The sequence below is a fragment of the Phascolarctos cinereus genome, unplaced genomic scaffold, assembly GCF_003287225.1.
Source record: "Phascolarctos cinereus isolate Bilbo 61053 unplaced genomic scaffold, phaCin_HiC Scaffold_3;HRSCAF=262, whole genome shotgun sequence".
NCBI classification, from domain to species: domain Eukaryota; kingdom Metazoa; phylum Chordata; class Mammalia; order Diprotodontia; family Phascolarctidae; genus Phascolarctos; species Phascolarctos cinereus.
Genome location: NW_027555736.1, coordinates 115,065,488 through 115,090,326, shown reverse-complemented (window position 1 = coordinate 115,090,326; position 24,839 = coordinate 115,065,488). Strand labels below are relative to the sequence as shown.

Sequence of the window (24,839 nt, the reverse complement as noted above, 5' to 3'; positions counted from 1 at the left end):
GCTTTATGCATCATGGTCACCTTGCTTTCTGATGCCAAAGACCCTTAGACAATTACTACTACAGATCAGCCACCTTGATGTGGTTTTGTCAGTTCTCCTGCACCCTAGAAAATTTCCCATTTTCTGGCATGCTTAGAATTCTTAGGGTAAGAATTTCCCATCCCAGGTAGGGAAAGTATTATAGTAGACTTGTATTTGCTAATGAGTTCAAAATAGAAATAGGGTATCCTCCCACCACTTTGTGTCTCTCTTCAAGCCTCCAGGATCTCGGAGCTCTCACAATGTTCTAAGTCCCCCACTAGTGCACCCCAGCATGATTCAAGCTCCAAAATTATCTCCCATATATTGACATAAAGTATAACATCACCATGCACCATTTTAAATGTGCCAGCCTAATTCATTTTAATAATGAAGTTTGGAATAAACAGGAGCTTCCAGAATGAAGTGCTATTGAATTAGGGAGTGTGGTTCTTACTCATAGTACTGGGGACTGAAGTCTGTGTTATTACCTTAATCAAGAGGATGGCCACACTTGCTACCCAAGATATGGTTCCTGCTGTTAAGAACTCAAGGAACTTAATAGTCTACTAAGTAGATTACATCAAAGAGAACTTCTGTGAGTGGGATAGAAATACATTTCCTCACCACTCAAAGTGTGTTGTTTTAATGTGCCTAACAAGTATGGATATCTGAGAATGAGAGGGTAATAGGCAGTGAGTCCCTAATTTTGAATGTTACGTATTAATTAGATGGTTCATCAATTCACTAAGTATTTCTTAGGCATTACTCTATACAGTGTATTTATGCTTGGCTTTGGGAAGAAACAAATAAATGAAACGTTAAAGGTTTTCAATCTAGTGGTGTAGATATGACATTCAAATGGATCTGTGATCTTATTCATTTGAGAGTTCCCTTCAATAAGACAGATCCTAACTTATCAATATTTGCCCATCCACACTTGCCCTTCTGTACCCGCTCATCCCGTGTGCCTCTGTCCATCTTCTCCCAAGAAATTCACCACAAGGGGTCCACCCAATACTCTGGAGGCATTCCTCAATTTCTCCCAATATGGTGACAGAACCAGAGGAATGTTATTGCTGTCCTCCAGTCATTCATTGCTCTGGCCATATGACTAGGCCCTCTTTCTCCCCCCCCCCTTCTTCCCTCCAGCCCATCATATACTTTCTTGATGTTATTCTTTGCTTTGGAGTTCCTTGCACTGTTGCAGACTGCTCGGGTCCATGAAGTACCTTTTCAATGCCCTCTGTGTGATGAACATTTTTAGTTCTTTAGAGGCAGTGGTGTTTCATGTGTCAGAGTTTTATAGTAACACCAGTAAAATGTTAGTATTGAAAAGCTGGGCCTTCTACGCAGATCAATATGACACAAATTTGAATATGATAAACACATAATAGAACTATAAACACATAAATAGGACTATAGGATGTGAGATCAGAGAATGGAGAGGTCATGTCTAGTTGTTCAGAACTCACAGTGTTGATTTCTGGGTCTCGGAAGAAGGGACTATGTGACATTGCAGGTATAAGAAAAAGGAAGTTAGAGCTAGTCTTGGCCAAAGTTTTGAAATAAGTGAGGTGGTTTTTCTTTGGTATTCTCTTATTTCCTAGCACCTTTCTCCTTGTGTCCCCTGATACCTTTTGGCCTTGTGGGATCTGCTGAGCCCATACTCTAGATCTACTCTTTGTGCTAAAATATTCTCTGATCCTCTTTCCTCTTCCATCAAAGCCCTCATTGTAGCTGATTCCATTGGTTTGAATCTGGGCTTTTGGGCTTTGTTACCTACTCTCTCTCTCTCTCTCTCTCTCTCTCTCTCTCTCTCTCTCTCTCTCTCTCTCTGTGTGTGTGTGTGTGTGTGTGTGTGTGTGTGTGACCTTGGTTAAGTCCTTATGCTTCTTTGGGTTCTGTGGGGCTCATTTTCTCAACTGTCAAATGAAGGCATTGGATTAAATATCTAGGCTTCTAGAATCCCTTCCAGTTTTAAATTTAGGATCCTATGGTCCTCTTAGAGACATTTCAAAAACCAAAACTCATCTTTAATTGTGGGAATTTCAATTGATATATTAGACTTCTTTAGAACTCTTGGTTAAACATATGATTTCATAGACCTGGGTGTTCCCCCTCAACAATAAGAATAACAACCAGTCCATGCCTTTGCATCCTTCTCAGTTTTTTTTTTCTGTTTTCTCATAAATCCTCCATTAAGGATTGACCTGGTGCACTGACAGCAGAATTACTAGTTAGGAGAAATCGGAAGACTAACCCCTTCTTCCAGGAATCCCCCCTACAGTAGCTTCAGCAGGTAATCATTCTACCTTCACTTGCAGACCTCTAGTAAGAGGGACTCCACCACCTCCTAGGGGGACTCATTCCACTTTTTACCTATATTAAGTGTTGGGAAATTGTTCTTGAAGTTCATTCTGTATCTGTCTTTTTGTAACTCCCCATTGTTCCTAGCTCTGCTCCGTGTGACCAAGCCTAATCCCTTTCCCAAAATACAGCTCTTCAAGTACCTGAAGATAAGCAAGCTCCATCCCTTCTTCCCTCCCCGGTTAATTATTAGAGGCTTAAACTCAGGTCTTCATTATTCCAAGGCCAGCGTTCTATCCACTATGTTTTGCTCCCTTTCAAAAGCTTGCTTTCCTATGCATCCATAGAGCTTATAAAGTTTAAGCAAAGTTTAGGATTTTACTTCCATTTCCCTAGCTTGGTTAAGGTGGAGGCAGCTTAGGGGAGAGGGAAGCCCACCATTTCTGAGTAGAGTTCTGGGTTATGAATCCTGCCTTTTAATACTTACTATATGTGTGACCTTGGGAAAGTAATTTCATCTCTCTGGGTCTCAGCTTGCTCATCTGTGCAATGAAGGGGTTGCAATAGATGGCTTTTGAGGGCCCTTGCAGGTCCTCTAGTATTCTGCAAACACTCTTCATAGCAGTAATCCTCTGTACAAATTGTCAGGAAGATGACTTTTACTTGCATTGTTTGGATGCAAACCAGAACTTGCTTCTGCTAATTTGTTTCCCTTTAATGCTTAATACTGCAACCAGGGATCATTTTTATTGGCTACCTCAGGCAGCTGGGACTGCCAGAGTTGCTCCATTTTCATCTTTGAGCTGTTCTCCATTACATTGGTTCCACATGCTGCTAGGGTGGAGACATCAGTTAAATTCCCAGCACAGCCGGTCAGGCCAGGAAAGGCAACTGTGGTGAGTGGCAGTGACTCTCTGAAATCCTGATTAGGGGAGAACACAGGATTTTCTCAGAGTGGTTTTTACCCAAGGGGAAAGAAGGAAAAAAATGGAAATGGAGTTTTAGCCTGACCTTAAAACCCCTGTGATCTCAATCCGCAGAATTGAGTGAGGGTCATTTCTTACTCAGCTTCTCCGTGGTGTGGCCTGAGGTAATGAATAGTCATGCTTTGTCATCCTCAGGAGTAAGTGAGCAGCTGAGTGTTTTAATCTCTGAAAAACAAAAGTCTCTCTGTCAATTTGGGTTTCAAGCGGTTGTTTTATGTTTTATGGACACAGCAGCTTTGGTGTTTGGTATTTAAAAAAAAGCATTTTTTTGAATTTGAATACGGACAAAATGTGCTCAAGCATTCATTCACAATTGTTGTCTCCCTCCCTTGGTAACCCCCTCACCCTCGACTTCTCCTATCCCTTCTTAGAAATGATTGGGAAGCTGTGAGTTTGGTCTGTTAGGTGAGAGGGGTGTGTCTATTTGGTATCATGGATCAAATATGTATTGGGCACTTACTACAGTGAAAAGCACTCTGCTAGGCCCTGTGGTGCATACAAAGAAACATGGTCCCTGCCCTCAAGGAACTTACAGTCTAGTCACTGGAAGCCTATGGACTTTTCAGAACAATGTTTTTAGATGCATAAAGTAAGCTAAATGAGATTACAAAGGAAACCAATCATTTTGAAATAGGGTTATCAAAATATTTTTTAAAAAAATTAAAATATAAAAAAAGTCCACAATTTATGGACCCCAGGTTAAGGACTCTTGGTCTAGTCAGAGAAATAGGATAGGCACACAAAGATAGCTACGAGAAAGGCCAGTAAGCAAGTACCCAGTGAGTAGTACTGCAATTAAGTGTTCTTAATTATAATTGGGATAGCTTCCAAGTCAATAGCTATGGCTGCAGAACATTTTATAGACGTGAGCTTCACAGGCAAATAGCATTGTTGTGATGAAAGCACCTCGGGAACCTCAAAACACTAAGTGTGAGATGTTATTTCCCCCATTTTACAGAGAAGGAAATTGAGGCACAGGGAGGTTCTGATTTGCCTGAGGTCACATTGCTACACCTCATTACTATTGAGATTCTGTAGGAGGGCTGGTAATTCAGGCTAGGATGGAAATAAGCCCTGAAGGTGGGCATGATTTCATCAGAGAGGAAAAGGGTAGGCTTTTCAGGTGAGGGGAATACCATAGACAAATGTGCAAGGGTGAAAAAAGTCAAGATTGACTGAACTAGAAGGTTCGTGTACTGGAATAATGAACAGAAAGGATGGAAAGTAAGTTTGGGGCCAGATTGTGAAGATCCTTGAAAAAGCTAAGGAATTTGGACTTTATGGTGTAGGTAATGGTGGTGGGAGGTGGAGTTGGGGAGGGGGAGGGCATTGTGTTTGATCAGGAGAGTAATAAGATCATAGACGCTAGGATTTTAGTTCTAGAAGGGCTCTCAGAGGCTACCTGGTTGAAACCCCTATAGATGAGACAATCAAGGCCCAAGGAGGTCAGTGATTTGCTCAGGGTCACCTAGGTGTAAACGTTTAGCAGTGGAGTTGAACACAGATGTCCTCTGATTCCAGAACCAATGTTTTCCCCACTATCCCATACTTCAGTGAAAGTGCTGTTTTGGAAAGATTAATCCAGTAGGGGTGTGCAGGGCAGGTACTGGAAGAGGAGGAAACCTGAAGTAAGGAGACCAGTTCAAAGACAAATGTAGTTCTTTAGGCTTGAATTGATAAAGATCTAAATGAGCATTATTAGGAGGGCAGCTAGGTGGTGTAGTATATAGGCCTGGAGTCAGAAAAACTCATCTTCTGGATGAACTTTTCATAAAACACCAAAGAAAACATATCTTGGAATCCTGCCAGAGAAGAAGATATTTTCTTGGGGGAAGAAATGTGTTATTTGCTATAAAAGGGCATGGTTAGACAGAAGATTGGCTACAATAGCCTCAATTCAGCCAGCAGGTGACTCAGACTTCTGTGAAAATTAGTCTCCTACCTCTATCACTTTCTGATAGATTTCAATGAAAAGTCAGCTTTTCTGAATCTGAAGAGCCAATCTTTGATTTACTTATGGCACCTCACAAAAGGTATAATAACCAGAAGAATCTTGTGTGATGACCCTCTAGATGTCTGCCCCACTAGAATCTGTGTTCAAATCCAGACTCAGACACTTACTAGATGTGTGACCCTGGAAAAGTCACTTAACCCTGTTTGTCTCAATTTTCTCGTCTGTAAAATGAGCTGGAGAAGGAAATGGCAAACCACTTGTGTCTTTGCCAAGAAAATCCCAAATGGGGTCATGAAGGAAAGGAAAGGAAAGGAAAGGAAAGGAAAGGAAAGGAAAGGAAAGGAAAGGAAAGGAAAGGAAAGGAAAGGAAAGAAAGGAAAGGAAAGGAAAGGAAAGGAAAGGAAAGGAAAGGAAAAGAAAGGAAAGGAAAGGAAAGGAAAGAAAGGAAAGGAAAGGAAAGGAAAGAGACAGATAGAACAAAGTTTTGGATAGAAGAAGCAACACTACTTGATAACATTAGACATGGGCAGCAATGGAAGAGCAAAACTCCCAAGATCTAAGGTGGTACTACTAACAAAAATAGTGAAGTCAGAATGTGGGCACAGGTTTGGGGAGAATGTGATGATTTTGGCTTTGGACATACTGAGTTGGGCACAATGATGGGAAAATCCAGGTGAAGATATCCTGTAAGCAATTGGAAAAGTAGGACCCGAATGGAGGAGAAAAGTCAGGGCTGGGGATAAAAGTAGATCATAGGAATGAGTTGAGATCAAGTAATGCACTAATTGGAGTGACATCTTGTTTTTATGAAATTAAGCTTGACAGTCACATTGCTTGAAAATGTTTTCCTGGAGATGTGTGATGAAACTTTTAGAAAGCAGACCACTCCTCTTTCCACTAGAAAACTGCCAAAACTCTTTGAAAGTGGATCCAGGCTTTCATTTATGCATATATGTTGATGTTTCTCAGGTCAAGTTTGTTTTTTTTTTCCTCTTTCCCAGAATATAAGCAAAATAGGGCTCCACCCAAATTTCACCAAAAACTGGAAGTCTTTTGAGTTTATGAAAGTTGCTGCAGGCAAACCAGTTTCTCACAATTGCATTTATTACAGTAATCCACATGGTTATTGTAATTTTTAGTATTTTAGAATGAAGAGGTGGGTGGGGGGATTGTGGGACATTTCAGAATGAGGAACAATTGGTATAATAGAGTCAGGCAGGATTCTGTACTCAGTAGATATGGGATATGCAGGCAAGAAACAGTGAGGATCTTGGCTACAAAAGGAACATTTTCTGAGTGTAGAAAGCTTTCTGTAGGGCAAGTATTATACATACAAACAAAAGAATTAGTCTTCAGAATATTAAAGGAAGCTTTAAAAAAAGTGTTCTGTGTAATCTACATATGCAGTTTCTTTCTTTGAATAAAAATAATTTTGAAGTGGGTTTTACATATAATAGCGACAAAAGCAAAACATGGGGGCAGCTAGGTGGCCTAGTGGATCGAATATAGGCCCTGGATTCAGGAGGACCTGAGTTCAAATTCAGCCTCAGTCACATAACACTTACTAGCTGTGAGACCCCGGGCAAGGCACTTAACCCCATTGCCTAGCCAAAAAAAAAAAAGCAAAACATGTTTGCAGCCTGAGGCACTTCTCATTTTATGATTACATTAACATGTTACAGTCACGGATTGTTTTGTTTAGTATACTTTTTTTCCCCTTTTGAGTGAGTTTCCCTATTTCATTCAGTCTGGAAGCTTTGACAGTTTGTTTCTTCATCCCTTGGGGGGAGGGAGGGAAGTGGCTCACCATCAGATCAACTTTATTTCCACTGCATCTCAGAACTCCTAAGCTCAAGTGATCCACCAGCCTCAACCTCTCCAGTAACAGCAACTACTGGCCTGAACTACCATACTTGGCTTGTTTAATATCCTTTGAAAATTACACACATACGTCACTTTTCAGATCCTCCAGGGCTAGTTCCTTCAACATACTCATCAAATTTTTGTGGTATGAGATAATAATGTGTATTCATGTATATATATGGCTAAAAAGGAAAGATTTAAAGTCTATTTTCAATTGTTTCCCAAGTTGCTATATCTGTAGAATTTATCATCTAGTATCAATTTGCTAATTCTGGGTCTCTTTAAACTAGCTAGGTGGGTCCTTCGACAACAATGTAGAATGTTGCTAGGAATTTATCTGAAGCTTTTTTTAGGTTGTCAGAACCTTTGATACCCTGACATACCCTTTGAAAACCTTGAATTACCTTTGTATCTTAGTGAGGCATCAGAACAAGGGAAGCCAAAGTTGCTTTTTTGTCTAATTTTTGTTATTATTTAAATCAAATACAATATCTATTTTAATAGGATTTCATTCATCAAAGAATTTGGATATATAGAATATAGGAAATATTAAAAAAAATAAATTTAGTATTGAAAACTCCCTCTTCTGCTTACCATATTAAGCATCTCCTTTTAGAAGACATTCTACATTGTCATTATCAGAGATACAGATGTTTGACTCATTAAGGACTGTTCTTGAGATGTTAGTCTAGCAGGGTGATGATATACATGGAATCCTTCATTTCCCCTGCCTAAAAGAGGATCGATTCAGCCCAAGCTGGAAATGGAGCAAGTCATAGTTTTCAGCAGTGGTGAAATAGGGAGATGCAGGCTCCATGATGGCAGCATCTATTTGTTAGGTAGTGGATCATTGTAGAGCAGAGTCCTCTGAAGGCAATGCGGTAAAGAGTGCTGGCTCTTAAGTTAGAGAACCTAGGTTCAGATGCTGGCTTTGCCACTTACACATGTGTCACTGTGAGCAAATCATTTAACCTTTCTGGGCCTCAGTTTCCTCACCTTTAAAATGAGAGGTTTGAACCAAATGGCCTGTAAAGTTCTAAGTCTATAGTCCCATGGTCCTTTGTGGTAATTAATTAATCTCGTATTGTTAAGGAAGTTGACTACTACCTCCTCTTGAATATTCTCTCCTGTCTTGTTTTCTGACTCTTCATGACCCCATTGGGGGTTTTATTGACAAATATAGAGTGGTTTGCCATTTCCTTCTCCAGCTCATTTTACAGATGGGGAAAATGAGGCAAAGGGTTAAGTGACTTGCCCAGGGTCACATAGGTAGTAAGTGTCTGGGGCCAGATTTGAACTCAGGAGGAGGAATCTTCATGACCCCAGGCCTGGCACTTTATCCACTGTACCACCTAGCTGCCCCTAAACTGTGGTGCCCAGAGGTAATTACAGATCCCTCTAGGAGTTAGTGCTTTCTGTCCTCTTCAAGTTATCATGCTTTCATTTATTTGTTTACAGCTTGTGTCCAGAAGCAGAATTACAACTCTCTGAGGGCATCAGGCATTGGGTTTTTTGTTTTGTTTGTTTCATTTTTGTGTTTTGTATCCTCAGTTCCTAGAACAATGCCTACATATAGTGGTTCCTTAATAAATGTTTGATGAATTAAGTTGATTACCTTACAAGACCTCCTCTCTCTACCCTCCCCAATTGTTTAAAGCCAGCCTTTTTTGCTAAGGAACTAAAGGAATATAGAATCCTGATATTTAGGAGGTGAATGTGCCATTTCTAGTTTTTTCTTTTCTATTCTCAAAAGGGAAATGATGATGCTACTTGTCTTCCACTTACCAACACACCTGTGACGAATGCTTTTGAAAAATGCTTAGAATCTTGTAAACCAAAAGATGCTACATGAAGAATGCCATTAAAGGCTGTGATAAAACTGTAATCTTTTTCATACCTTCCTGATTTTTTCTCCCCAGTTGTCTTGGTAGCACCTTCCAGAGATTCAACGTCAAAGTCTTTTTGTTTCCTTCCTACACAATCAAATGCAGCACAAGAAGACATAAGAAATACTACATACCTAGCAGCAATGCTGAATGTGTACTTGTGATTATGTAATTGAATACATGGTAACTTTAACACTAAACTTATTTTAAAGCGAATACAAATATCCTTGCCATATATATGTGTGTGTGTGTGTGTGTGTGTGTGTGTGTGTGTGTGTGTGTGTTTGTGTGTGTATAGATATACATATGTATATCTAAATCTATATATATATGTATATATACTGTCTATTTTTTAGTCTATTATTAACATTGACCAGAAAGTTATGTTTGTGTTGACCCTTTCCTTTTTCTACCAAATGATTCATATATTAAACTAATGGACAGTCTCATAAGAGGTTCTCTGCTGCCAGTGAATTCGAACATTCCTGGAATTCCATCTTCAGCCATAACATCATACATATAAAGAGTTAAAGTTGGAAGAAACCATAGAGATTATCTGATTGGATTCAACTGCATCACTTTTCAAACTGAAGCACAGAGAGATGAAGTGATTTGCCCATTGTCATTCAGTCATAAGTTGGCCAACTTCAGTGCATGTCTTTTGACTCCAGATCTAATGTTCCTCCTCTCCCTCACACTGCCAATCAGGGTTTTTGTGATGAGAGCACTTTACAAACCGTAGAAATATGACAGCTTATTCTTACTTATCTCTGTTTCTATAATCTACTACACCATAAGTTTCTGAAGGGTAATTGTCTTTGAGCTTTCCCCCTGCTAGCATGGCACACTGCACATATTAAGTGCACACACAAAGTGCTTAATAAATGTTTAAGAAATGAGTGAATGAAGAATGTATCAGGAACTAACTTTATGCCTAGTCTTGTTCTGGGGGCTGCAAGGGAAACATAAGACATGGTTTCTGTCCTTATGGAGCTGCCCTGTCCCTTGTTTTCAGTGATGGCCCTCTAACTGCTATCTGACATCTGTCTTATCAGTCTCACTCAGCATTGGCTGAGAAAGATCATCAAATGAAAGGGATCTTAGAGACCATCTAGCATAATCTCCATTTCACTAATGAAGCTGAGTCTCAGAAAGGTCAACTCTCCAACCAAAAGTTGCCCAGGTAGTATGTAACATAGCTGAGACCCAATCCTAAATCTTCTGATGGCAAGTTGAACACTGTATTATGCCATACTGCCCAAAATGACAATATCTTAGGGAACAACTCATCTTTCATAGCTCCACATAACTGGAAAGGACAAATGGTAATTTTCTTTTTGGTCAGGTAAAGATGAAATGTCCTAGAACCCTATGGGAAGCTCACGGTGCTGTCCTCTATCCATATTTCCACCATCCTGGAACAGCCTCCTGCAGTTCACATTTCCAAAAGGATCTTGTCAGTGTCAGGCCAGAGACATCACTGATCAAGGAATCTTTTGAAGATCTCCAGTGGAAGCTGGGCATTGTAGAACACACCTGTAAGCCCAAGATGGGGAGGCTCAGGCTGGTAGGTGTCTTGAGCTTGGGAGTTCTGAGTTGTAGTTGGGCTAAGCTAATTTGATGTCTGCCCCAATCTATCATCAAAATATCGAGCCCTTAGTTGTGGGACCACTAGGTTTCTGAGGAGGAGTGAATCAGCTAGGTTGGAAACAGATCAAGTCAAAGTTCCCATGCTGATCAGTTAATGGCAGTAGCCTTGCACTGCTAGCCTGGCTAAACCAGAGAGATCCAGTTTATTAGGGGAAAAAAATTATAGAACCTCATTTAGACAGATTGACTAGCTCTGAGCAACGCTAAGCATACATGAATCAAGTAGGAAAAAGAGTGGGCTGGTTTGCACTTAGGATATTTGTGTAGAGCTTTTGGCAGTTCCAGACTTCTATTTGAAACAAAAAAACCTCCTTTTAATACCAATATTTTTCTGGTGATGTTATATGGCTGAAAATCAGGGGATATCCCTATCTTTGAAGATCTGAATTGCAGGTCACCTGAAGGGCATTGGAGAGATGTATGGTGGGTATAAACAGGTTGCAATGTATTACCAGTGACTTGCAAGTGAGAAGTAGCTTGTACAAAAGACATTATCAAAGAAATTTCTGATCAGAAGGGGAGGCACCTTGGTTATATATTGAGAGCTGATAACTATACACAATCAAGACATCCAGAGGAGGCTTAAATTCAATTGCACATTGAATGTACTCCATCTGGGAGATATGGATAAGACTAGCATAGGATAAGAAAAGCACAAATGGGTCACTGTTGGAAGTAGTGTCCCTATTAATGAATTCATAGCTTCACTGGACTATTGAAATCAACAGAGGAACAAAAAGTAAAATGAATGCATTTTAAAAAAAAGAGCAACATTAGGGAATGCTTCACTTGGTGGTATAAATTAACAAGAATTCATACATACTGGAAGGAATTACATGAAAGAAACTTTCCTGTAGGTAGGCAAAAATGTTTTGGAAATTGTTTATTGATAATATTGATGTTTGCCTAAGTGTTATTACTAAGCTGCCACTCCACATATATAAAACCAATGAAAAATCTTCTATAAACTTGGGAATGATAGCATGTTACAATGAAGAAGGAGGAAGCTGTGAAAGTAAGAGCAAATAGGAGAGCGATGTTTTTTGTGACATCTAGAAAAGAGATCTGGAAAGCTGAGCAAACACAGAAGATCTGGTTGGTGATGTGGAAATGTCTGGAACCTTGGAAGAAAGCAACCAGATTTCATAACAAAGAAAGGGAATGCGGAACATAGTCAAACATGAACCCTAGACTTCAGAGAAGCAGTTTTCAAAAAGTTGCAAGAAGAGATAGATGTGATCTCATGGCTAAAGAATTTTAAAGAGAAGATGGCTAGTTCGGGATGGGTGAATATGAAAATGAGATTTTGACTATATAATTGTGAACAATCTTGATGAAAGGAAAAGACATCTAGTGACATCAATGTGGCAGGATAAGGAATCTAATGATTCAGACTTAAAAGACTGAGATGGAAAAAAGGAATACATAACCAAAGAATACTGAAGAGTGACATGCATAAAGAAATGTGTTTCAAACCTTTAAAAATATTGGGATGTCTGAAATGCAAAATAAGCTTATCTTTGGGCAAAAAAACCCCTAAAAACAAATTAAAATTAAAATTTAGTTTCAGAGCAAGAAGAATAAGGGAGGAGGGGACAGACTCTATGCTTGGGGCAGATGGTGTAATAGGAGACAGAAAGCAGAATTATTTGACTCCTATATTACTTGTCTTCTCCAGAAAGGAGAATGATGATCAAGCTAGAAATGAGTAGAATAAACCTCATTAAGGAGATTTTTTTTTTCCTGAGGGGAAGGCAGTACAGACCTAGGATTTCACTGGTATGAGAAACTCCCTGTGTGGTAAAATCTCTCCATCAATTCAAATGGGCAACTCTCCCTTTAAGTTTGTCTTAGAGAGCTGTCCGGGAAACTGAAAGGTTTAGTTGAATTGCCCATGATCACATAGCTAATATTTATGAGAGTTAGGGTTTGAAATCAAATCTTCTTGATTTCAGAAAGGCCATCTATTCACTATCTCTCTCTCTCTCTTTCCCAAGATCATAGTATTATTTTAGATGATAGATCATTTAGATCATAGATTATTTTAGGTGGAAGTAATCTCAGTGGCTGTTTAATAACCCCCCTCCTTGTAGAGGAGAAACTAGGACCCAGGGAGGTTAAGAAACAGGGAGATGTCACAAGTAGTAAAAATCAAAAGTGTTATTTGAACCTAGGTTTTCAGACCTCTGGAAAGCCACTTCTCTTTCTACTGCACCAGGATGCTGCTCTATAAATGAGGAATAGTAACAGAATACTTAGCTGCCATTTTGCTTATTAAATCATACTCTTGTAAGTTTGATTTAACTGGATTGATCTTTGGTGAATTGATAAAATTAAGTTTTTGTATCTGTAAGTCTGAGAAACAGATCTTGGACCCATGGTGACCCTATCTAGATATAACATTCCACTGAAATGACCAATCAGGCTTACCCATTTCAACATACTACCTGTGTATCATTTTAGTGTGCCCTCCAATGTACATGTGAGTCCCCCTGAACAAACTACTCTTGGTTTAAAGTACTCTGTGGACCCATATCCAATCAAAACCATAGCTCATGCATATTTACTGATATATTTACTTTTATTAGCCAGCCAGAAATAATTAGTTCAAATGAAAGTCATTTAATGAAACATCATGGTAAGAAAAGTAGTAATAGAACGTTTCTTTCGTAAACCTGAGGTATACATTCCTACAAATATGTACACTATCAATAGGAAGAGAGGAATATATATGGAGGGTTGCACATGTAAGGAGCGTATGTGATTATGGGCATGCAGAGAAAACATATCTAGAGAACATGTGACCATGGTACACATTTAGGGAATAAATGTGGTTAGGGAGGAACATGCATTGAAGAATAACTGACATCTCTGATACTGCCAATGTTTGCTGGTGATGTCATTGCCTTGTTCTTGCCTACACCCTACTGGTTTCTTATGGCATGAAATATCTGCCAGGAATGTAGTCTCTGCCAGGCAAGAGGGTGTGTGACATGGAGTGTCTGCTGGGCATTGCTCCCTGCTGGTCTCAGGTGGCCATTGCTGGATGGTGTTCCCTGGTTCTGTGGTTGATGCCTAGTATAGCTCCATTGGATGTGAAGTTGTGGATCTGCATTTAGCCTTTGGCTTCAGCTAGAGTTAAGGGAGGAAGAGTTGTTCCTAGCATACCTCTTTTAACTTAAAGCTCAGAGGCTTAAGTTAAAGTTTTTTGAAAAAGGCAGGGTCATCACATACTCAATTTTGTCTTGGGGAAAAATCCTTAACATCTTTCTTATCCCCCAATGTTTTTTCTGAAGTTTTGGCTCTGATAGCTGTTTTCTCTCCAAAAAAAAAGTCTTCACCATAAAGGTTAAACTTTTGGAATATAGACCAGTCAGCGAAGCAATGTCTATAGGGTTTAAGTATATTTTTTAACTGTAATCTCACTAAAGGTAGTCTATGACTCTAGCTTCTATCTGACTTAGGGTTAGAAAGTAATAGTGACTTCCTGCATAATGTCTGATTGATAAACTCTACCCATATAGCATCATTATCAGGTCTGCTATCCAAAAAAGTACCAATGGCTTTCTTAGTCTGAGACTCCTCAGTTTTCTCAATTGCAAAATTCTCTTAGTCTGTCATGCAAATGAATATGAGGAAGGTAAAAAGAGAGGGACAAAACCCCTTAAGGAGCTTCCTATGGGAGTATTGTACTTACTTTTAACTCCTTGTCTCTAGTTCCTGACTTTATTACACACACACACACACACACACATGTGTGTGTGTGTGTGTGTGTGTGTGTATGTGTATATGCATATGTGTGTGTGTATCCTGCAAAGGCCTGAGGTGATTATATGTGTGTATATATAATTATCTATCTATCTACCTATCACCTATCTATCTATCGAAAATTTTTTCAGGCTTAGTTCTCTACCCTTTACCTTATTAAATTCATAAAATGATGAGATTGGACAAAACTCTTTCCCTTCCCCCCCCCAGCCTTTATGGAATGAATGAATCTCTAATGTCCATTTCAGTTCTAAAGTTCTATGATTCCAATAATTCTTTTAGCAGAGATTTCTCTATCCAGTATATGGCTTTGTCTTTGCCAGTGTAGACAAAGTGTTACATAAGTGACTAACTGCTTACCAATGATGATCATATGAGGAGAACTGGACAGAATGAATGAATTATGCCCAGTGCCCCATCCTTTCTCTCACTCAGTGCTGTATGGGTTACAGTGCAACTTCTTCCCTGATGGGAAGAAGCTAGCAAATATTGTGTTTGAAAGTAGCTGCCTTATTCTTTTCCCAAAGATGATAGTCCCTAAACCTGAATCTTGAAAGAATGTGTAGTCTTAGACTTATGAATAATTGATTTATCCATGAACTATAAATACTAATGAGTCAAAGATGATACTGAAGCTGCTGCTTTGAAGGATGCACTATTGAAACTGCCACTTTTAGATCCCCTGATTCCTCTGAAACCCCAGTATATGAAGCCACTAATGCCAGCACAGACAAAGGGTTAAATTAAGGAGTGACTAATTGCTTACTAATGAGGAGGATAGAATGAGAGAGAGCAAACAGACCGAATGAATTATGCCCAATGTCCCCTCCTTTCTCTCATTCACTTATATGGTGTACAGTGTTGGTACCACAACTACAAAAATCAGGTTTCAGCAAAGATTTGTGTGGTATTGGCTATGTTAAGGGCTTCAGCAGCTAGGGTCTGAGAAGTAGAAGCTCCCCCAGTGAAACAGGGGTGTATGGGTACTGTGGCAATATGGGCTCCTCTGGGGAGAATGGTCATTCAGGGCTCAGGTATCCAAAGGTGTAACTGGAGCCCCAGTCTCTGGGGCTTTGTGTTATAAGAGCCTAGGAATCCTTCCCACCTCTGTCAGAGTTAGAGAACATGTGTTCTGGGAATCCTGGTTGGAACTCATAATACATTTCCCCATAAAAGCAATGTTTTAATGGTGATTAGGCTTTATACTATTAGTGCCATAGACCAGCTATATTATGCATGAAGTAGATGGGGGAAGCTGTCTTGGGTACATAAACATCGCTACAACTTTTTTTTTTCCTCTAGGAAAGACATACAGTGAGATTTAAGAAATTCACTTACTGATAAACTTTGGGAACAGAGTTGAAAATTGTACCTCAGTTAAGGAATCCTCTGAAAATGAATCTCCTGTCATCATGCAATTGGTTGTGTTTTTTTTTTTAAAATTAAATGAAAGCTTCCCAATTTATAGGGGCTGGGCTCTTGACATAGAAGAAGAAGAAGAAGGGGGTGGGGATAGCAAAAATGAAGTTGTGATAGACATGGTGCTGTCCAACAGATGGGTGCTGACAGGTCTTGCTTCTCTGGGCCCAATATCCAAGACAGATGGGAGCCAGTGATAGGTCTAGGAAATGATAGTCTCTTTCCTGGAGGGCAGGAGGTAGGAAGCTATGCTGTCCTTCATGTCCATCAAGTGAATTCTCCCCTGTTAACCATAAAGTACTGATGGCCAGAAATTCTAAGGAAAAAATAAACGCCAGGATTTGAAAACTTGACCACTGGTGCTTTATGTTGAAGTAGGCCAAAGGTCTAGGGGCTGACCAGGAGGACTAACTGTGTGAACAAGTACTGCTATTCAGTTAACATACTGACTCCTGAATGAAAGGTGAAGGAGATGTTGGTCTGAACATTATTTACTTGTATTTATCTTGGTTACTATTTAGTGACAATAATACTGCTATTTCTATTACTACTACATAATACCATGACCTCCCCCCCTCAGCCTCTTGATGTCTTAGAATATATCTTTGTGCCTCACATTATTTCCATCTCTGATAATGTTTCTGACAACACATTACTTGCATATAGTAGCAACTTAATAGTTAGAATGAATGAATAAATGATATTGAATAAATTATGGGTATTGCTTAGTATCTTCTTTATTAAGAGGTATCATTATAAAACCAAAGATTGCTTTTCCCCCCACAAATCATCTCCCTTATCCACTCTCTTTGTTTCTCACATACATAGCCTTTACTCAGCCTTCCTATGTAGTTGTTGTTCAGTTGTTTCAGTCATGTCCAACACTTCACAACCCCAATTGGGGTTTTCTTGGCAAAGATATTGGAGTGGTTTTCCATTTTCTTCTCCAGCTCATTTTACAGATGAGGAGACTGAGGAAAACAAGGTGAAGTGACTCATCCAGGATTACATAGGTAGTAAGTGTCTGAAGCTAGATTTAAACTCAGATCTTCCTGACACCAGGCCTGGCACTCTATCTACTGTGCCACTTATCTGTCCCTCTCAAATTAGCAATGTCACTAAAAGATACATTCCAGTATTTTTTAAAAAATCAGATTAAAAAGCAAGAGATAGAATTAGGAAACCAAAATGAGCAAGTTTGGAAGGAAAGTATTTTCGTCATGTTGTAACTGATAGTTTCTTTGGAACATCTCAGAACATTTATTTTATCCAAGATTTCCATATAGTATTTCTTCGGAAATGGTGGGGCTGAAAAATTGCAAAATATTATGTGTTTGATGGGGTTGTGTGATGAAGTGATAATTTTTTGAATTTTATTTCCTGTTGCCTGGACAGATTTAGTACCTTTAGAGTGAACAGCTGGGTCCACCTGCTGAAGGTGGGGTGTGAGCAATGTGGTGAGCAAGTTGACAAAAGACTGAGAGGTTCAGAGGCTTAGAGCTGGAGAGGATTTTATGCACTGTCTAATATGATTCCCTCATCTTACAGACAGGGAAATGAAGGTCTAGTGAGCAAGATACTACTGCCATTTGAGGCGTCTCCTTCCATTTTTGGATAGATGTCAGGAAGTTTTTCTTTATATTGATCCTAAATTTGTCTCTTTGTGCCATCTACCCAATGTCAATAGGTAGTTCTACTTTGTGAGGCCAAGCACTATAAATCTATTTCTTCTTCCTCTTAAAAAAAACAGTAAGTACCTATGATGTGCAATGCAAAGATAAAAAGAAGATTCAGTGTCTCCCCTTGAGAAATATTCATTCATCTTGGGGTTATAAGGCATGTGCACAAATCTTTAGTGGTAGAACTGGGATTAGAAAATAGGATTTCTGATTCTCAGGTTAGGTCTCTTTCCATTATGCTGTGTTGGCTTTCTTTTAGTAAATTAGGACAGGAAAAGTTTAAACTATCAGAGGAATGGAACAATGTATATGTAATAGCTGGGGGAGTTGTTGTCAGTGCTTGGATTAAAGCAGATACCGTCACTCGAGTATTCACCCTTCCTGTTATGCAAACCACCTAATTCCAGAAGGTTTTTTGGGGTGTCAGCCATGGTGTTCTCTCTGGCTCTCGGAAAGCTGGATTCTACCCTCTCCTTTCCCCTTCCTTTGTAGATGATATTGCTTTTTCTCTCATTGATCTAGGGTTTGAGTGTATATTATCCAATCAGATCTTGGCTCTTCTCACCCCTGTCCTACTCAAGTAAAAAACAAACAAACAACTCTCTATTTTATCCTGCCATCTCTACTGTTTTCTAACTCTCAAACTTCCATGGGTAGTTAGAATAAATGTTTAAAGTAATAGAAAGATAGTAAAACAGAAGGAGTGATTAGAGGTAGCACTAATTCTCATTTACCTGTTCACACAGACCATACATTTTTATCTACCAATCAGTGCCAACTGGTTTTATCTAACTCACAAGCATGGATGAAGGTGAGGGGGAGTTTAGGCAGCATTTGGGAGACACATTTGCCCCTCCCTCCAAAAGGCACAACATATACATGACCTGGTTATCATTTCACCTTGACCCAAAAACTCTTCTTGAAGTGATCCCAATCTATCTTGGCTTCAAGTGACTCCAGTCCCATTTTGCTAGGGATATGGTTCCTAATGGTTGTCTCCTCATTGGACTGTCTCACTGTATTCACTATCCTTGTTTGGATCTGCCTAGTGCCCCAAAGGGCATGTAGCTTGGCTATGGCTACATAGCAAAGTCTTCTTTGTTTGCACAAATATGTGACCGGAGAGCCGGGAAAAGTTGTTTCTATTCTGATTGCCATGCCCTCTCTCTCCTCATTCACCTTTAAAAGGTCTTGTGCTCATACATCTCACATTTCTCTTCACCTACGTCTACCTCTGGATGCAAGCCAGGCAAATGAAATTTACGTCAGTACTTTGGGAGCATTAGTAGGATTGTTGTATCAAACACAAAATAGCAACTAAGGGGAAAGTGATACAAACTGTCTTGAATTTCAATGAATACCTTGCTACATACTCTTCACTTTTCCTTTTCCCCATTCTCTCCTCCTCCTCCTTCTTTTCCTCCTTCTTCTTTTCCTCCTCTTTCTTCTCCTCCTCCTCCTCTCCTCCTCCTCCTCCTTCTTCTCTCCTCCTCCTCCTCCTCCTCTCTCCTCCTCCTCTTCTCTTCTTCTTCTTCTTCTTCTTCTTCTTCTTCTTCTTCTTCTTCTTCTTCTTCTTCTTCTTCTTCTTCTTCTCCCTTCTCCCTTCTCTCCCTTCCTCACCTCTCTCTTTCTATCCTTCAACACTATTTTACACATATGACATTCAGTTACTTATAGAATAATTGAAAATAGACTACTATGTAAGGAAATGTTTTAAAGCAAATTATGATTGGATAATTCTTAAATGATCATTAATAATATGCAAGATATTACACAGGCCTTAAACATAACTTTTTATCTGCCTTCAAAGAGCTTAGATGAAGTTTCAACTACACTAATATGAGAGAGAGATCACACGAGCAATCCAAAAATAATTTGGGTTTAGCTTTGGAATGAATAATAAAATGTTCTTTGACAGGAAATTCACCTTCCTTATTATGTTTTGCTTAGGCTACTATTGAAGTTAATTAACATTCCACAAACATACACCAACTGATATTTGGAAGAGGCAGAATAGAAACAAGCAGAGTGAAGCCTGACTGGCATTAAACATTTGTCATAGTTAACCCATTTGGCTTACAACTTTGTTAATCAGGAAGTGAAGGTATTATTATCCCTTTTTTATAGATGAGGAAACTGATGATGGAGAGGACAAGTGGTCTGCCTAAGGTTACATAGCTAGTAATTGGCCAGAACCAGGAATCCAATTTAAGTCAGCTAACTCCTAGCCCAGTAAACTTTCTGCTACATCATGTAGTATCTCTTAATGATATAAATAGAAAGGGAGAGTGTCATTCTTTGAGATTACATCATCTTTTATTTCTTTTCTGGACCTTCAAATAGTTTGCAGCACATGAGGAGGCTAATGCAACAGGGAGACAAAGATAAAAATAAAATTCAGTATTTCCCCTTGAGAAAAATTTATTCCTCTTGGGGATACAAGGCATGTACACAAATCTTTAGTGCAGAACTGGGATTAGAAACTGGGGTTTCCGATGAAAATCGCAAGAACAATGTTGAACAGGCAACCCATTTTAGGTGGGTGCTTTGCATCAGACCAGGAAATGCTGTCTGGCCTGAGCAAGGGCTGAGGAAATGGAGTGTATCAGTGCAGAGTTTCTTCTGTTAGGACTTTATAATCTGAATTATTATTAATTTCAAAAGAAATGTCATAATCTGATAAGAAAACCAATGGTGAAAAAAATAGAAGAATTCTGATGGAGGGTAGGAAAAACAACCAGGTATATATAGCCCTTTGTTATGGTGCTTGAAGGGTAAACACTGCTATAAGGGAATGTCTTGTGCTTGGATTCATAAGAGCAGTAGTCAATATTTTGACTGTATAAGTAATGCAGGTTATCAGCTTCACTGCAATTTATAGTTTGAAAGAATTGTGTGGAGAAATTGGGAGGTTAAATGACTTGTCCTGGGTCTCACAGTCAGGAAGTGTTAGAGGCAGGGAATGAACCCAGGTCTTCTTTAATAAGAGGCTGGCTCTCTCTCTACTGGCTTGTGCATCTTCTTAATTTGATACTTTATCAATTAAATAACACTGGAAATGGAAATTTTGATAATCCTCAGTATACATTTTCCATCTAGTCCCCAAATAATTATAATAACTAATACTATATATTATAAAATATAATACTATATAGGTTTGTAAAATGATTTAAATATCTCTTGAATTGCATAACAACCCTATGAGGCAGGTGTTATTTTTATCCTTATTTTACAGGTAAAGAAACTGAGGCTGAGCAATGTTAAATGACTTGCCCAGGGTAACATAGCTAGAGTCTGATTGCTAAAGTGAACCAGAATTGAATTCAACACATTTAACTGTCTACTGTATACCAGGCACTGTGTATTGGTGAGACAGATAAAAAACAGTTCCTGCTTTCAAGGACTGTACTTGCCACTACAGAAAACAATGAACCCATAGAAGTAAATATAAACTGCTGTATATAAAATATAGAAAGTAATTTCATGTGGAAGAGAGAATAATTTCAATCAGAGGCTCAGTAAAGGCCCCTTTTAGTAGGTAGCACCTAAGGGGTGTTGTGAAGGAATTTAAGAGGTAGAGATGAGATCTGATGGCCTAGCCACTTAAGCAAAAAAAACACAAAGGCAGAGATGGAATGACTGGTCCCCAAAACAGGTAGAAGAGATCCAATTTGACTGGATTGAAGGTAGGAGAGAGCGCTACCATAAGGAGGAACTCTCTACCTCCAGAAGCAGCATATTCCCACTCTACTTTTGGGCAAAACTCATTGTTAGGCATTTTGTCTTATACCAAGACTAAATGTGTGTGTATGTTTTTTGTATCTTTCACTCATTACACCCAGTTTTTCCTTCTGGGGCAAAACAGAAAACATTTAATTCCAATTCCGTATGATAACCTTTCAAATGCCTGATGGTGGAAAGGGATAGGGACTGAATGTGTGATTTCACTGGTTTAAGGAAATCTCTGATCAGGAAAACTCCCTGTACTTATGCAGATATTCCATCTAGGAATGCTTTATACTCAGATGGAGCTATTCTCTGATGATGAACAATACTCAAGATTTTGACTACATAAGTAATGCAGATCACCATCTACCTTGACACTTCTAATCTCAGAGAATTGCCTAAAAATGGAGAGATTAAGTGACTTACCCCAGGGTCACATAGCCAAGATACATCAAAGGCAAGACTTGAGTGCATGTCTTCCTAGTGCCTAGGTGGGCTCTCCATCTACTGTCATGCTGCCAATTTTTATATCCGCTATCCAAGAAAAAAAGTTCCTGGTGCTTTGGTTATCCCTGTTCTGGGAACCTAAATATTAAACACATTTATTCAAGCAATAATATCATTGTCATGTTTTGATAAACAGTATTAGAGGCTGTAGAGAAATTTATTTTTGGAGAAAATTAGGGTTAAGTGACTTACCTAGGGTCACACTGCTAGTAAGTGTCTGAGGCCGGATTTGAACTCAGTATCTCCTGATTCCAGGGCTGGTGCTCTATCTACTACACCACCTAGCTGCTCCTATGGAGAAATTTAAGGTCAATGCTTTATTCAGCACCTTGGCTATGAGAAACAAATGGCTTCTTTTCCAGTTCTTTTTTAAAGCTATTGTTCAAGAGGAATTTTAAATTTTCATTTGTATATTTAAGCTTATTTTTAAGTCTTAGAATTCAGTTAGATAAAATAATTTTTGTTTGCTCAGGTAGCCTTCTTCCTATCCTTTCCTTTGCACTCTTTCCTAATCTAAAATATGTCTCTTTCTTTCTGTAATGTTCTTCACAAGTAGTTGTGTAGCTCTTGGCTTTTGGGTTCAGATACATCCTGGGTCTTATGAGTGAGTAAAGGGAAATGATAAGAGAGAGACTATCTGGATTAACATGAATTAATTTGTATTTAGCTGAATTTAAAAATTAATTTTAACACTTCTTATTTCTATGTACCAGATAGCAAAAAAGTTTCCTGTTTAAAGTTTAGCCCATAGTAAGTACAGGCACATATACAAATATTAAAAATCTGTTTATTGCTTTCATTCTGAACATTATATAAATATATTTTCACACACACACACACACACACACACACACATAAACTAAGAATAGAGTAAATAGCAAAACACACAACCAAATCCCTCAGCTCCCCAAGCGGTTAAGCAATGCATCCTAAAAAGTAATTGTAAATGATTGTGTGTGTAACCATACCCTGCCGTTATTCATTACTTGATAAGAGACCATGTTAACAAGAGTGCCAATGTTGATAATTGTATTTAAGATTCATTTTGGAGCCCTTCATTGTCTTTGGAGTTAGTTTTATGGTTTAGATTTTTAATTTCTCTTTTTTTCTGGTGTAATATTTTGTTTGATTTTTATACTTTTGTATAACATGACATGAATCTCAAAGGAAGGGAAATACCTAGCATCATGTATGAAAGGTTAAAGGATCCTTATTCTGATTAAGTCAGGTGACCCTAGGCAAATCACTTAACCTCTGTAGATCTCAGTTTCTTCTTCTGTAAAATAAGATGGGGGATTGAACTTGATGGCTTCTAAAGTCACTTTTAGTCCTAATCTCTAGTTTTATAATCTTAAGGTTTCCTCTTAATTTTTATATTTTAAATGACAAAAAAAGATACTTGATTTTACATCAGCCTCATTTCTAAATATATCCTTTTTTTTTTTTATCCAGTGAACTATACCTTGGAACAAAGAATTTGAAAAGAAAGAGGAAAAAGGCAGTTTGGCAAAACCAACACCAACGGAATCTGATGTTATACGCAATAAAGTCTATACCCAGGGACTCCTACCTCTGCTAAGAAAAGAGGGAAATCTATTTTTCCAACTCTTATCTTAGGGCCAAGCTTCTTGGTCATTATAATTCCATGATATTCCATGTTCCCCTTTTCATTCTTAATGTAATAGTTATAAATATTATTATTATTAATTAACTTATTTTGATTTATCAGCAATCACTTCCATAAGCTTTTGAATTTTAAATTCTTCTCCCCCTCCCTTTCTACCTCCCTCCCCAAGATGGTGCACAATCTGATATAGGCTATACATATACATTCCTATTAAACATTTTCACATTAGTGATGTTATAAGGAAGAATTAGAACCAATAGGAGGAACCACCAGAAAGGGGAACAAAACACAACAGAAGAAAAAAAAATAGCAAACAGTATGCTTTGATCTGCATTCAAACTCCGTAGTTCTTTCTTTGGATATAGATAGCATTTTCCATCATGAGGCCTTTGGAGATGTCTTACATCCTTGTATTGCTGAGAAGGGTTACGTCTATTAATATTAGTTATTACACAACATGGCTGTTACTGTTACAATGTTCTCCTGGTTCTGCTCACTTCACTCAGCATCAGACCATGCAAATCTTTCCAGGTTTTTCTGAAGTCAGCCTGTTCATCATGTCTTACAGCACAATAGTATTCCATTACATTCATATACCACAACTTGCTCAGCCATTCCCCAATTGATGGGTATCCTCTCAATTTCCAATTCTTTGCCACCACAAAAAAGAGCTGCTATAAATACTTTTGCACATGTGGGTCCTTTTTCCATTCGTATGTCCTCTTTGGGATACAGACCAAGAAGTGCTATTGCTGGGTCAAAGGGTATGCACATTTTTATAGCTCTTTGGGCCTAGTTCCAAATTGCTCTCCAAAATGGTTGGATCATTTCACAACTGCACCAACAATGCATTAATGTTCCAATTTTACCACATCTTCTCCAACATTTACCATTTTCTTGTTTTGTCATGTTGGCCAATCTGATAGGTGTGATGTAGTACCTCAGAGTTGTTTTGATTTGCATTTCTCTAATCAATAGTGATTTAGAACATTTTTTCATATGGCTATAGATGGCTATAATTTCTTCATCTGAGAACTGCTGTTCATATCCTTTGACCATTTATCAATTGGGGAATATATATATTATTTTTAAAGAAGGCTTTTTATTGTTATTAGTTGTGTCTGACACTTTGTTGACCCCATTTAGGGTTTTCTTAGCAGAGTTATTACAGTGGTCTCTCATTTTCTTCTCTAGCTTATTTTACCGATTAGGAAACAGACTAATAGGGTTAAGTGACTTAGCCAGGGTCACACAACTAGTAAGTGCCTGAGGCCAGATTTGAACTTAGTAAGATGAGTCTTCCTCTCTCCAGGCCCAGTGACCTATCCACCATGCCATCTGGCTGCCCGCTTTCTTTTGTAGGTTGGATTTGGAAAGCCTAGCTAAAAGTTTATGGACAGGATAAAATTGACCTTCAGAAATATAAAGAGAAATTTTGTGCCTGGG

The 24,839-nt window shown here is 38.6% G+C and overlaps 1 long non-coding RNA gene across 1 annotated transcript in view; it reads left to right on the top strand.

The window, feature by feature from the left end:
• The window catches only part of LOC110193914 (uncharacterized), an 80,471-nt gene extending 57,149 nt beyond the window's left edge, over nucleotides 1-23,322 (top strand). The window contains exon 4 of the long non-coding RNA XR_002320582.2: nucleotides 23,219-23,322. This is a non-coding gene — a long non-coding RNA (uncharacterized LOC110193914). The remainder of the gene's footprint in view (nucleotides 1-23,218) is intronic.
• Nucleotides 23,323-24,839: the final 1,517 nt, after the last annotated feature.